This window comes from Lampris incognitus, chromosome 15 (genome assembly GCF_029633865.1).
Source record: "Lampris incognitus isolate fLamInc1 chromosome 15, fLamInc1.hap2, whole genome shotgun sequence".
NCBI classification, from domain to species: Eukaryota; Metazoa; Chordata; class Actinopteri; order Lampriformes; family Lampridae; genus Lampris; species Lampris incognitus.
The window spans coordinates 23,367,802-23,382,361 of record NC_079225.1 but is presented as its reverse complement, the minus strand read 5'-3'; positions in this window follow the sequence as shown (position 1 = coordinate 23,382,361).

The window sequence follows — 14,560 nt, the reverse complement described above, 5'->3', positions numbered from 1 at the left end:
AAAACATTGTTGAATTTTTGCAAATGTGCAATTAATTAGTTTGCATCCCTAGTCCTGACTGTTGGTATTCTTGAAAAGCTTATAGTGGTCAAAAGGTTTTGGGGGAAGGATTGTTGTCCTAAATGGCTTTATGTCCCTGTGAAAGCCCATACATCTGATGTTAGCAGTTTTACCTGGCTGCCCGACAAGAGATTTTTCATTAGCTTCCCCAACCGTCATCCTCCCAATATGACATGACATCACATAAAGGGACATCTTGGCAGAGGTGATACGACTGGTGCCGCCTCTATCGGTAACAACAATACCGCCAGTGTGTCAAGTTTCAACTTTCACATTTGCCGGTTAGTCCAGCTTGTTTGTCATCACTTACAGAACAAAAGAAAAATTGAAACAATAGCTCATGCGCTGGCGTGATGCCAGGTGGGAAGACAGCGTGTGTGTTTGCTTTCGTTGGGGGCAGTTGAACACTTAGTGAAACTTGTTTTTTTTCCTTCCCTTCTCTCCTTGTAAACTTGGCTGCTGTGAGCAACACAGAGCACTGACAGTCTAGCAAGAATTTTGGTTTCACTCATATGCCAGCTGATGCTGTGAGTTGTGAGGACAGCCATACTGAACATGAGAGAGAGAGAGGGGGGGGGGGGGAGGGAGAGAGAGCGAGAGAACAAGAGCCATGGTTCTTGCTGAGTAGCAGAAGTGTGCAGGAGGAACTTAATCCCCTGACTTTGCTGTGTTCGGTGGCACGCTGCTCCAAATTAAGGTGAGTCTGAGGGGGAAAGCCTCTGGGAGTGGATCTTTTGGCACTCAATTACAGTTTGCCACATTATCAGGAGCAGCATGGCACAAATCTGCAGGTGGAGGGCGGCAAATCAGCCATCACGTTTTGGGACACCAGCAGGGTCCCCCTGCAGCCTGCATTGAGTGTTTCCATCTATTTTGCCCCTCTTACTACTGAGCAGCCAATATTGTCAATATTTTACCGAGTAATTCATTTCATAGCTAAATTAGGCGTCATGGGCATTCTCCACCCAAGCAAAACACCCTATAAGGTGTGAATGTTCAATGATCTGTCCAGTTGTGCTAGCTGAGACAGTATGTGTCTGCTAGCTGGTTTTGGTATTACCTTACAGAACGTAAGCCTCTTACTTCTAGGCATTATAATGACTAATGATCAATTTGTCCTCATTGTTGACAGAGCAAGATAAACCTGCTGTTGCCACAGGGCAAAACTTTTACTGCCTACAAACTGATATTTTGCAGTTCTTGTCTTGTCTTGAAACAAGTCACATCCAATTACTTTTGAAAGAAAGCTCATAAACACACATGTAGCTAGAGTCAAAACTCTTCATATACATTATCTTGCTAAACTGCAAACACATGTGCAAACACACACACACACACACACACACACACACACACACACAAACGCATACACACACTGACCGACACAAATACAGGCCAAAAATCTTTTGTGTGTCTCCCTTTTTTTGTCTGTCTCTGACTCATACGAACATCCCGTGTCCTCTTATCCCCTCCAGGGAGATTACCGCTGAGGCGTCGGATGGACGATGAAGAGGAGGACATGTCGCAGCCCATCTCACAACTCTGGGGAACGCCCTTCAGCGACGTCAAGTACCAGGACCGAGCCACGCAGACGGCGGCCAGTCAGGCCTTTGCTGCAGTCACTGCTGCTGCCTCAACATCAGAGAGCCACAACAACAACAGCCTCAGCATCAATGCACTGTCCTGTAGGTCACACGAGCAGCCTGGCATACTCTTTCACGGTAAGGAGGAATGCACAGCTTGAGGTTACCTCGACAGTGCACACTCAGGGACACCAGTAGTCTAACCTATCATCACTATTAGTCGTCATTCAGTCTTTCTTAGTGGACTGCGAAAACCCTCGGATATGGCAAAACGCACATAATTGATTTTAATTACTTAATGACCACTATTATAGGACAAAGAATTGCAGATAATTTGGATGGGCACTTGAAAACAAAGGATTTTTTTTTTTTGTTTGACAAGGAAATAGGACTTTAATTAGAATTATTTTTTCCCACTGCAACATTTCTAAAAATGAACTATACTCAGTGCTGGCAGGTTCTTGTAGTGTAATTTGCATACCTAGAATCTGAGTAACATGCCTACTGAGAACAAAAATCATTCTAAGATTAAAAAAAAAAAGTTGTTTTGGTGATGTAGTTAATTTGTAGACTACCAGATTTATTGCCCTCTCTCTTGAACGAACCACACATGTTTTTTGGTAATCAAAATTTGATTATGTGATAATCACACAAGGTCTACACTCATTGGCCGTAGGAATTTTGATAATTTCTCTGCCCTTTTCCATGTAAAGCCTACTTTTACTGTGAAAAGGCAAAGCAGATGTGCGCAGTAACTTCATACGTATGCAAGGACAAGCGCGCGCGCACACACACACACACACACACACACACACTTGTGAGCCCACCAATTCTAATTTGATCTTGTTTGCCTGATCTAATCAAATCCGTGTGACATCACTCTAATTGAATTGAATTGAATTGTTAGGTAATATGTTGCCTGTTTGTTGATACTGTGTCAGTCATTTAGGGGCACATATTGTTCTGGGTTAAACCTCACAGATTCATAAGTGTAATTGGCTGTTATTACTATGTCAGTCAGTATCTTAGCCAGTAATAAATGTCATGCACTTGGCTATGTGCCACATCTTTCCCTTTCCATCACTCACCAAAGCATGTTTTGTCCCTGCCCTAGTGCTTCACGCTATTGCATTACCAGGAAATAATATGGTCTCTTAGCTGAAAGAGGGATGGATGGCAGGAGAGAACAGCAGGCGAGATAGTTTGCTAGAAAATAGGTTTATCTATTTACCTTACTATAGACATAATTGTTTTCTCTCTCCCAATTGTGTGATGGCAGAGGTGCGTCCAACAACCTAGAGGGGGAAACAAATTTGTGACTCGCTAAGTTTGTTGCTGAATTGATGTGATACTGACACGATATGACTGATACCGGGAGGGAGTCACTGAAATGACTCTCCCTCGCCCATATACTTGGTCCATAAACGGGCAGATCTGATAGAACCTGTTTGTGTCTCTGACAGCAATATGCTGCTGCACTTCAGAGTAGATCTGTTTCACGAAGCCAGTGTTTGAGATAGACAAACTGCCATCTGTGTCATTGAGGTCATTGAGGCCACCTGCACATCAGGAAAGTTTGGCGTGTTAACAGACTGGAGGGGATTTCTGGAGACAAACAAAATGAAAACAATGAATCTAGAAGGCTTAATCTGAACAATACTTAACACTGCTGATGCTCCATTACAATATCACTGACAACAGTGATCTCACTGTGTTCATAATAACTAGTTAACGCTATCTCAGAACTGACAATATCTTTTTTCTTTTCTTTCTTTTTTTTTTTTACATCAATGAACAGTTAAAGGTGCAATATTCCCACATATCTTGCAGGTAATGCTGGATTCCGCTCCCATTTCCCTGCCCAGTTTGAGCGTATGGAAGACCGGGGAGAGAGGCAGATTGAAGAGGAGGGTGGAGGCGGGGAGGACCACAGAATGGGAGAGAGGCCTGAGGAGCAGGCAGGAGTGAGCGTCGAGGAGCAAATTGGCCGTAAACTGCGGGAGATTGGAGACAAGTTCCACCATGACCATGTTGAACTGGTAAGCTTTGCTCCTACGCAGTACAGTCGATCTCCAAATGACTTATCATTCCAAACAGCTAGCCTTCCATGACCCCCTTAATGCTAGCTTACTGCTTTAGCATGAGCACTTGCACTCACAAACCTGTGCTTATGTGTTGTACGTTTTTTTTTTCCACCCAAGTGAAAATGAAAGAAAAACCCTAAAAAGCAGAAGTTGTATAGACACGTGCCCTTGAGACACGCAAACTCAGATTGCTGAAGTGTGCACTAAATGCACTGATGCTGGGACACATATTGCATTTAGAAAAGACCCAGTTTGCCTTTTTATTAGCCTAGTTTTGCTCAAATACTGCAAGTTAGCCAGCAGTTCAAAGGGGATGAGGACCCCAACTCCTACAGGTGTGGAGACAGTGGAAGAAGAAGACGAGAAGATATCATTTGTTTGTGGGACAAAAAGCCAAAAGAGATTGTGTGTGTGTGTGTGTGTGTGTGTGTGTGTGTGTGTGTGTGTGTGTGTGTGTGTGTGTGTGTGTGTGTGTGAAAACTATTTGTGCTGTTTTAACTTGTCAAATTGGATTTGAGTGGAGAGGTTCAAAGCCTACCCACTGCCAGTTTGTGGCTCACTTTTCAATAGAAAAAAAAATACATTTTTTCAACTGGAGTGGTCACATCCCATACTGGATAAAAATAGCTTGAAGTACACTACCGTTCAAAAGTTTGGGATCACCCAAACAATTTCGTGTTTTCCATGAAAAGTCACACTTATTCACCACCATATGTTGTGAAATGAATAGAAAATAGAGTCAAGACATTGACAAGGTTAGAAATAATGATTTGTATTTGAAATAAGATTTTTTTTACATCAAACTTTGCTTTCGTCAAAGAATCCTCCATTTGCAGCAATTACAGCATTGCAGACCTTTGGCATTCTAGCTGTTAATTTGTTGAGGTAATCTGGAGAGATTGCACCCCACGCTTCCAGAAGCAGCTCCCACAAGTTGGATTGGTTGGATGGGCACTTCTTTGAGCAGATTGAGTTTCTGGAGCATCACATTTGTGGGGTCAATTAAACGCTCAAAATGGCCAGAAAAAGAGAACTTTCATCTGAAACTCGACAGTCTATTCTTGTTCTTAGAAATGAAGGCTATTCCATGCGAGAAATTGCTAAGAAATTGAAGATTTCCTACACCGGTGTGTACTACTCCCTTCAGAGGACAGCACAAACAGGCTCTAACAGGTACTATTTAATGAAGATGCCAGTTGGGGACCTGTGAGGCGTCTGTTTCTCAAACTAGAGACTCTAATGTACTTATCTTCTTGCTCAGTTGTGCAACGCGGCCTCCCACTTCTTTTTCTACTCTGGTTAGAGCCTGTTTGTGCTGTCCTCTGAAGGGAGTAGTACACACCGGTGTAGGAAATCTTCAATTTCTTAGCAATTTCTCGCATGGAATAGCCTTCATTTCTAAGAACAAGAATAGACTGTCGAGTTTCAGATGAAAGTTCTCTTTTTCTGGCCATTTTGAGCGTTTAATTGACCCCACAAATGTGATGCTCCAGAAACTCAATCTGCTCAAAGAAGTGCCCATCCAACCAATCCAACTTGTGGGAGCTGCTTCTGGAAGCGTGGGGTGCAATTTCTCCAGATTACCTCAACAAATTAACAGCTAGAATGCCAAAGGTCTGCAATGCTGTAATTGCTGCAAATGGAGGATTCTTTGACGAAAGCAAAGTTTGATGTAAAAAAAATCTTATTTCAAATACAAATCCTTATTTCTAACCTTGTCAATGTCTTGACTCTATTTTCTATTCATTTCACAACATATGGTGGTGAATAAGTGTGACTTTTCATGGAAAACACGAAATTGTTTGGGTGATCCCAAACTTTTGAACGGTAGTGTACTTATTCAGCTACTTCAGCTGATCTTAACGCAGACAATTTGAAAGTTAATACCACCTGACAGCCAAATGCCCTTTCAGTCAATGATAATATTCATATAAAAGTGTTTCCGGTGGTAACATTTTGCCATGGCGGGCCGCCACAGCAAAATCTTTGCCTAATCTAACGCGTCGGTGACTCGTCCGGGAAGCGTGATTCCTGGCCCCCATGCACGCATTGTGGAATTCAGTCGGTTAAAGACACTAGTTTAAGAAAATTAGCTTACTTTAGGTATTTTCCAAGGAAAAGAAAAAAAGACAAGGTAGGTAAACAGAGCAGGCGTTTGGTTAGGGTAGGAGGTGGGGGGGGGGGTGACAACACATCTCTCTCGCTCACTCTCTTAGGTCCGAGCTGGGTTTGCTTAGCTCTTATCCCGGCGCTCTCCCCTCTCTTCCGCACTGCTTGCAGTGGCGTTTGGTCTGGCTGGTCTGGCTGGGTGGTCGGAAGATCCCATGGACAGTGATTATCTCAAGGTCCGCTGCACTTAATCCAATCCCTGCACTTCCTTTTTAGCCTAAATTAAAGTGATTGCATATGTTACCTTTCCAGATCAGGGGCTCCAAACCGTAGTTGGGAGACCTCTGGTTTTAGACTATATTAATTGACTTTTAACCTGACTCGTAGCTGGTTGTAATAGTTACTGAAAGCACAGCCTTTCAGTAACTATTATACTAACAGCCTGCATGCAACTGTCTATTAATGGGCCTCCTCTCAAGGACTTCTCATATCAAATGCTCCAACAAATCCTGCAAGCTTTGTCACTAAACATTATACATATATATATGATATGTGTGTGTAAAGTAATTATGTCTAATCCCCTCACCACCACCACCACTGCACAGTGTTTCAGTACTGATGTGGAGCCTTGCTCTGTGACTGTGGCCATGGACCACCCTTTTCAGCCAACCATTGCAACAATACACCTCAGCTTGACCAGCTGGGTTCAGACTAGGCTGCCAATACTACCACGGGAGCATTGAAACCTTGCCATTACAGTCAGCAAAGACATAGGGTCAAGTTTCAGGGTCTGCAGAGGCAGAAGAAAAGACTAAAATGACAAGTGAAATCCATCCCCATTGCCATTTGGGGGAAAGGCTCCAGGTGCTTTCTGGGAGGTACAGATTGAATGTCTCTCCCATCTCCGATCTATTCTCTTTAACCCTTTTGTCACCTATCTTTTAAAAGAAAATCAAGATCTATTTGCTGGAAATTGCCTTTGCCAGTAAGAGGCAAACTCAAATTTAATTTTTTTTCATACACCATGCAATCCTTTCTCTTAAGATTAAAATGCATCAGAATGGAGGCATGCCAAGACCCTAGAGGTGATGGAGGCATCGAGAGGCTTACAGTCATTTACAAAAGCCTCTGAAGGAATGCTTTGGCACAAGCCCCTGTTGTAGTTCATAATTAATAGTTAGCATGCCAATAAAACAAGTCAACAGTGAAATATGTCAAATTGGATCACCATCTTAGTCTTGTCGATCCTACCTTTTTGGAAATACTCCTATAACACAGCTAACCCTGGCTCTGATACAGATGTTTGCAGATGATGGCATATTCCACAGAGGGGGCTGCACATTCCCATTCTGCTTTCCATCGGCGGAGTTTAATACCGCCGTGTTTCAATAGCAGGTAACAGGGTTACCACTCTCACAGCTTGGAAACGAGTAGCTTGCGTGTCTGACTGACAAAACAATTCATATCAGTCACATCATGAATGTTCTGTGGCTATTGGTGCTTTACTACGGGATGTGCCAACTCGATGTGGCTGACAAGTTTTGCAGGTACTGAAATGGTTAGCTAGCGTGAGATACAAGGCAGACAACGAAAGACAGGAAGGGAGGCGGGAAGGAAGGAAGAAACACATGTAAAGAAATATAGAGATTTGTAGTGAAGACTTTGACAGAGATTGAGAAAGAGCAGGTGAGACTGAAGTGAGTGTTACGAAGTCAGCACTACTTCTGTGTCTGGGTAGACTTGGCTGGCTGTTTATATGCATGTCTAAAAATAGAGGCTGACTCACGCAGTTATAGACACACCCAGTAACATGACAGCTACCCACAATACCTCACTTGTCCCACGTCCCACTGACAGGCTCAGGGAGTGTGTGTGTGTGTGTGTGTGTGTGTGTGTGTGTGTGTGTGTGTGTGTGTGTGTGTGTGTGTGTGTGTGTGTGTGTGTGTGTGTGTGACTGAGAGATAAGAGGGAAAAAAAATTAATCTGTAAAGCAGTGGCGAGTTGAGTGGTGAGTCAGAATGTCTTGAGGGTCACTTAAGATCCTTATGATATCTGTCTTTTTGTGTTGGATTTTTGCTCTTGTGGGCTGTTGTTAGCCCACAAGAGTAGAAATCTTCACTTAGCACTTCCCTACAGAGGTAGCCAGCATAAGGCAACATGTGGATTTTTGTGTGATTGCCTACCACACACACAGCGAGATAAACAAGGAAAAGAATAAGAAGTAGGGTGTCTTTGCGGTTTGAATCTTATCTGTCAGGTTTGAGGAGAGCATGTTGGCGTTGTTGTTTCTCAACACAGCAAGTCATTTCTGTACGTAAGCGTGGCCAAAACAATCCCAACTTCCCTCCAATGTAAGCCAAGCAGCAGACATGGACATAGTAAGCTCCTACCCCCTTTAGATTTCTATCTTTTTAGCGGCACATTCAGTGAAACAGGACAAACAAATAAGTGCCATTCTCCACTACCCACCCAGAAGAGAGCAGAAAGAAGAGCCCCAAGTGGAACAAACCAAAGTACTGTTTAAATAAGCAGTGCAGTGTAGAATTAAGGCAATTAGGGACAATTAGGGTTACATTTAGTGGTGCTGGTTCAATTCAGTTCACTCTGCTAGTACTGTATCAAATAGCCTGTGGCGGTCGCTGATTGCTAGGCTGGTAAGAGACCTTCGCTCCGCTTGTTGGGGAGAGATGGAGTGAGCAGCAGTGAGAGATCGTAACAACCAGAATGCTTATGCAACTGGCTGCAATATCTAATCTCAGCTCTTCAGAAAGCCAGCGGGAGCCGTGCCGGAGCAGAGATGAGAGTAAAGAGAGGATATTGGAGGCTAGAGCAGGAACACCTCCATCTGTTTGTTGCCCATAAGGGCTGCACACATCCCAGTGGAGAGGGACAGGAGTTGGGGTGGGGGGTGGGGTGGGGTGGTAACATCTCCAAAGCAAGGAGCGCTATCAGTTTCCTTTGCCTTGTTTTGATAATTATTCGACTTCATCATTCACCATTAGGAGTAAAAGATGTGATGAAACATGGGGCGCGCTCTCTGAAACCTGAATGCTTTGAGGTTACTTTATGTAAGTTAACACGCACTTGTCTAAACTAGATAAGGGAGGCAGTGCCAGTGATCTGAGGGAGTGGAGGGAGGGATATTTGTGATATCGTAACAAAAAAACCCTTGCAGTATTAATCTACCTGTCCTTACTTCCTCTCCTCCCACCCAGTGTTCATCTAGCTATTGTAACTCAATGCCACTTCCTCTCTCTCTCTCCCTCCATTAGCCAGCAATAACACTGATGGAGGTAATCAGCCAACCACATATGCTATAGCATCTAAATGATGTGGTCACACTTCTGGCACTGTTACCCCTTGGTTTTCTGTCATTTGTCAATACCCCAACTCATACTACTTGTTAAAAACTAATATTTAGGATAATAATTTAATTGCAATATTTTGTGCCTAAAACATCAAATGGCCACTTCTTGGGCTCTTTTGTTTGTGTCTGTCAAAGCAAGCCATCTTATCTGCTTTAGGTATTGTATGGCACAACTGTAGATTTCCTTTCAAAAAGTCTTCGCTTACATTTATGTTTTTGTTTTGTTGGAATATTGTTTGGCTATGAAATGTTCTGTCTTGAAAGGGGTAGTTTGGTTTCCCTGAGTCCTACTTACAGATAGTCAGACAAATAGTAACTGACAAACAGACCAAAACGATGAGCCACTCTTTTGTATTTTGCTTGTACTTGTGAACATATTGGTTCAGAAAAATTGTTAATGTTAGGCTAATGAGTAAAAAAAATGTTAATGACCGGACTGCGCTGCTAATGATCCTGGTAGACATCCAGCAGCTGAGCTAAGCTAGGCTAAACTCATCATTTAACGTACTTTCAAACTGCATGCACAGACATCAAAAAGGTATGCACGAGGGGCGTCCGGGTAGCATAGTGGTCTATTCTATTGCCTACCAACATGGGGATCGCCAGTTCGAATGCCCGTTTCCCCTCCGGCTTGGTCGGGCATCCCTACTGACACAATTGGCCGTGTCTGCGGTGGGGAAGCCGGATGTGGGTATGTGTCCTGGTTGCTGCACTAGCGCCTCCTCTGGTCGGTCAGGAGGCCTGTTCAGGGGGGAGGGGGACCTGGGGGGAATAGCGTGATCCTCCCACGCGCTACATCCCCCTGGCGAAACTCTTCACTGTCAGGTGAAAAGAAGCGGCTGGCGACCCACATGTATCAGAGGAGGCATGTGGTAGTCTGCAGCCCTCCCCGGATCAACAGACAGGGTGGAGCAGCGACCGGGACAGCTCAGAAGAGTGGTGTAACTGGACGGGTACAATTGGGGAGAAAAAGAGAAAATAATAATAATAAAAAAAAAGTGGTATGCACGAGTTTCTCTGACTCCATGTAAGTAGGACTCAAAGTAAAAACGCCTTAAAGGAGCAAACGCGCAACATCAGATATGTTCTTTACCAGAAGTATTCAGCAGAAAATCTCACAGACAGTGCAGTAAGACAATGGTGTTTGCCCAGAAAACACAAGCCAGTGTTGTGGAAACATCCTGGCAACTCCCTCACACCATCTAGCCGACTGGGTTTACTAAAGCTCACAGGGTTTTGCAGACAAAAACATCATGTCATGAGGAATTCTGTGAATGAAAACATCGTATTGACTCATGATCGTTGACTAAATACTTCTGATGATCGTAACAATGACAACAATAAGAAGTTTACTCCAATTTAGGCTTCATCCTCTCTTTGCCCACCAGGACCTTTGTAGCATCCAGCATGGGTTTTTCAATCATAGCGGTTTAAACTGCAGTCTTGATTTTTGTTCTCCTTATGCTGATGATAATTATGTATTATATTTTTGTTTTTGGTTGTTGTTGCAGTTTCGGAGGCACCAGAGAGAAAACCTCCCGATGTGGATGCATCTTACCATGGCCCTCCTTGGCTTCCTCTTCCCGAGAGAAGCCCTCATCCCCCGCCTGAGAGGAGAGGAGAGGTGAAGGGACCCTCCTCCAACACCACCACCACCACCAACACCAGGCAGGCTTCTCTGCCTTGGCCCTCATTTTTATTTTGTCATAAAGGTGGAACCAGACTTTTGAGATGGCACTGTAAGATGGAACACGGGTTTGGATTTTGTTCTGTTTTGTAAATGATTATGAAGTTGGAGATGAAGAAAACACTGGTCGCCGCTGGACGGAGACTCACTCGTGAGTTCTTTTTTTGTTTAGTTTTTTTGTTTCGTTTTGGGTTTTTTTCGTCGCCTGTTTTTCACCTCTCCAAGAAGAAGCCATTGAGTTTGAAGAGATATTTTCAAAACTATTTGTAAGATTACCTATTTTGTAAAGTAAATTGCTCTTTTTATTTGGTATTTCAAGTCTTGAAGGACCTTCATCAGTCCAGGGAATGCCTTATTCTCTCCTGCCACGGTTCATAGTCATGCATAAAAGAAAATCGTGAGAAAGGGATAAATTTAAGATTAGGCTTTTTTGGGGGGGATGAACTGTGGACAATGACACCTCTGTGTTGAAGTTACTGACTTAAAACCTTGACGACACAAGTCATATTTCTAATTTTTTCTCTCAATAATAGAACGTTTTTTTCTTACTCTTCGCTGTTCCACTTTGGTTCAGCTGAAAGCAGTTGTCGTGAGATTTTTGAGGTGCACTGGTGGGAAAGTTGAGATGCGTGTCTCACCAGCCTCCGCTGTAGATGAAGCGACAACCTGCGACTTTTTCTTGTGTTCTATCGATCCGTGTCGGTCACTGGTGTCATCTATCAGCAATTTACAAAACCACTCACGTCTTTTGAAGTGGCCTCAAAGATCAATTTTGTTGATTCAGATCCTTTTGATTTTCAGGAGAAAAATACATGTATGCTTGAGTTTTGGTGTAATGATGATCCCAAGATGTTGGTCTGCTTTCAGTGAAGTAAAAACCGAGACCTTAAATCCTGAAGAGTTTGTGTTTGAGCGTCACTCTTAAAATTTGTGGTCACACGTTTGTGGTTTTGTGCTAACTTTACCCAAAATGTACAAAAATAGCGAGTTTAAAAACCAAATGGCAAGCACAAACTTGACAACGTGACGAAAAAAAGAGTCTCATTGATGAGATATCGATCAGGGAACTGTAAACAATCAGACAGAAAAGCTTTCGATCCGTCTCATCCTTCTGTCAAGCTTTTCAGAGTTTCACTGTCTGGCTGGACTGACAATCGCAAATGACAACCTGATCTAAATATATGCATCAATTAGTGATTTGTGCTGCACTATGAGTTGGGTTTGAAAGAGATGAAGTTATTATTGGCATAACGGAGCAATACTTAGGCCACTGGAGTCAGTGGAGTAAAATCTTAGGGATCAGTTGCATTCACAATCTAACTGATGAACATATCTCCAAAAACGGCCATATTTCAACAATGCGTTCTCATTGAAAAAGAAGAAAAATCATTCTATTACCAGCTAAAACCATTTTATCGAATCATATTTGCTTCAAATTACAGATTATATATATATATATATATATATATATATATATATATATATTGACAATACATATGAACACAGAGGAATAGATTTTCATTTTTGTGTTGATTTCTATATTTTTGTTTTCAAAGCAGTTGTAACTATCCAAAGCACTGATTGATTAGAGATCGGCTAATACACAGTATGTATGTGAAGCCTGTCCGAGATTTTTTTTTTTCCAAGAAACTTTCAAAGTGCATTCTTTCACCAAATTAGCAGTGCTAGCATTCAGCTCGACTCAGAATGACCAAGAGCTGAGTAAACAGAAATTCTAAACAGTTCCGAAACATTTTATTTTTTCCTTCAAAGTACGGCGGACTCGTATCTGTGTATTTCAGAGTTAATACGTCCTTGCGTGTGACAACTGCCAAGCTCGTGCAGCGACTCATGACGACACAGCCATTGCTGGTCAAAGGAAGCTATCAAATGTAAACAAGATCTATAAGAAAATTTAAAACCTTATTGAAGGATATGTAATTTCATTCTGTTGTAAAGTGAAAATAACAGTACAGCTTAAGACACTGATGGATTCTTTTTTTCACTCTCTCATGATGTTTTCTTTAAGGAGTAGTTAATGATTTAGATACCTGCAGCTCAGTGAGTGCTTTGCCTGCTGAAATTCAACCTTTGTTGACAAAGTGAGGAATCGAGGGTGAGGGTCTTCAGGGACTGGTGTTAGTCCTCATGACTGATGTAGTAGATCACTATGAAGTAGCGGAACAATTTGCACCCTTCAAAGCATACACACTCAAAACAATTCGATTGTTGCACAAAAATTGCAATGAATTATGGATTATCGGGAAGTTTGTTAGAGACGTAATCAGCTGAACCAAAAGTTAGTTTCCTGCAAACGCTGAACGCTGAGCCAATTGAAGTACTCACGGCTTTTGCTATATTCCTCCATCTTCACGTTTAACTACTCCTTGTCCCTTTGAAGAGCAAGAGCGAGCCTGTTAGATTTCATTTTTGTTTGGTTCCTTTTGAAGTAATTTATTCTAATTTATTTTGTATATATTTGCTCAGTGCTACTGTGGAGATTGCTATCTCGATGTGTACAGTCGATTTCTCCTCATCGCTGATGTGCATTCGGTTGTGTGTTTTGCCTGTGTGTCAAGAGGTTGGACTAAAGCCATGTGCCTCGTGCATTCTCTCACAAGCTGTGCAAGTCTTTACAAATCACATGAACAACTGACAATCAAATGTACTAAAATGTGCCTTGTGAGCAATAGACCTCCCCACATGATCAGCCACGCCTGGCATGATTATGGAAAGACAACGGTCATGGCTCTTTTTTTTTTTTTTTCTTTCCTTACCCGGGCTTTCTGAAATTGAGACAACTTTAATACACTAGTTGAGGCACAAACAGTAAAGCATGTTTTGCCCCACTATGAAAAGAACGTCAGGTTGATTCCTCACATCCGCTCACGAGGCACAGGCTCGAACCTTGGACATCTCTTAGCACACCATGTAAAACCTTCTCGAGATCAGAAACGACTGCAATCAATGTGCACTGTAACAATGGTTTTTATACTGGTGTATCTCTCTCTCTTTCTCTCTCTCTCTCTCTCTCTCTCTCTCTCTCTCTCTCTCTCTCTCTCTCTCTCTCTCTCTCTCACACACTCTCACTCTTTTTTTACTCCTGTGCCGAACTTCCTCTCTGGATCCTTAAATCTCTTTTAAGATCTGTATTATGCTGGACTGGCCTAGCTCAGCTAGATTTCTGTGCTTTATGATCTGTAATCTAGTAGGGCTGCAGGTTTACATGTTGAAGAGGAATGAGCCACCGTGGTGCCCAGTATTAATGTGTACATGAGATGGAGTTGCCCAGTGTCTTTGATAGGTATGATGTTGACCTGAGCCTACAGTTACCAACTGTTGTTGCAACCTGCCTCGAGTTAAAAATTTGTTATATGTTCAACCTTCAGTGTCTTGAATATCAAATTTCTTTATTCGGTTTTTTTTTTAAAAAATATACAAGAAAGAGTGCATCTTTACTGTCAAGTGCTGTGATTTGGTGTTTTTATAGATGAAACATAAATTTTCCACGGCTATTATTGTTATCTTTATAAAAGCATTTTTAGAAAAAGACGTTTTCCATACCTTTTGTAAAAAGAGAAAGAACGACAACGATGAAATTTTGTTCTGTTTTTTTCTTTTATAAATACAACTGCTTTTCCACTGTCGTGGCATTTTGTTTTTATTATTA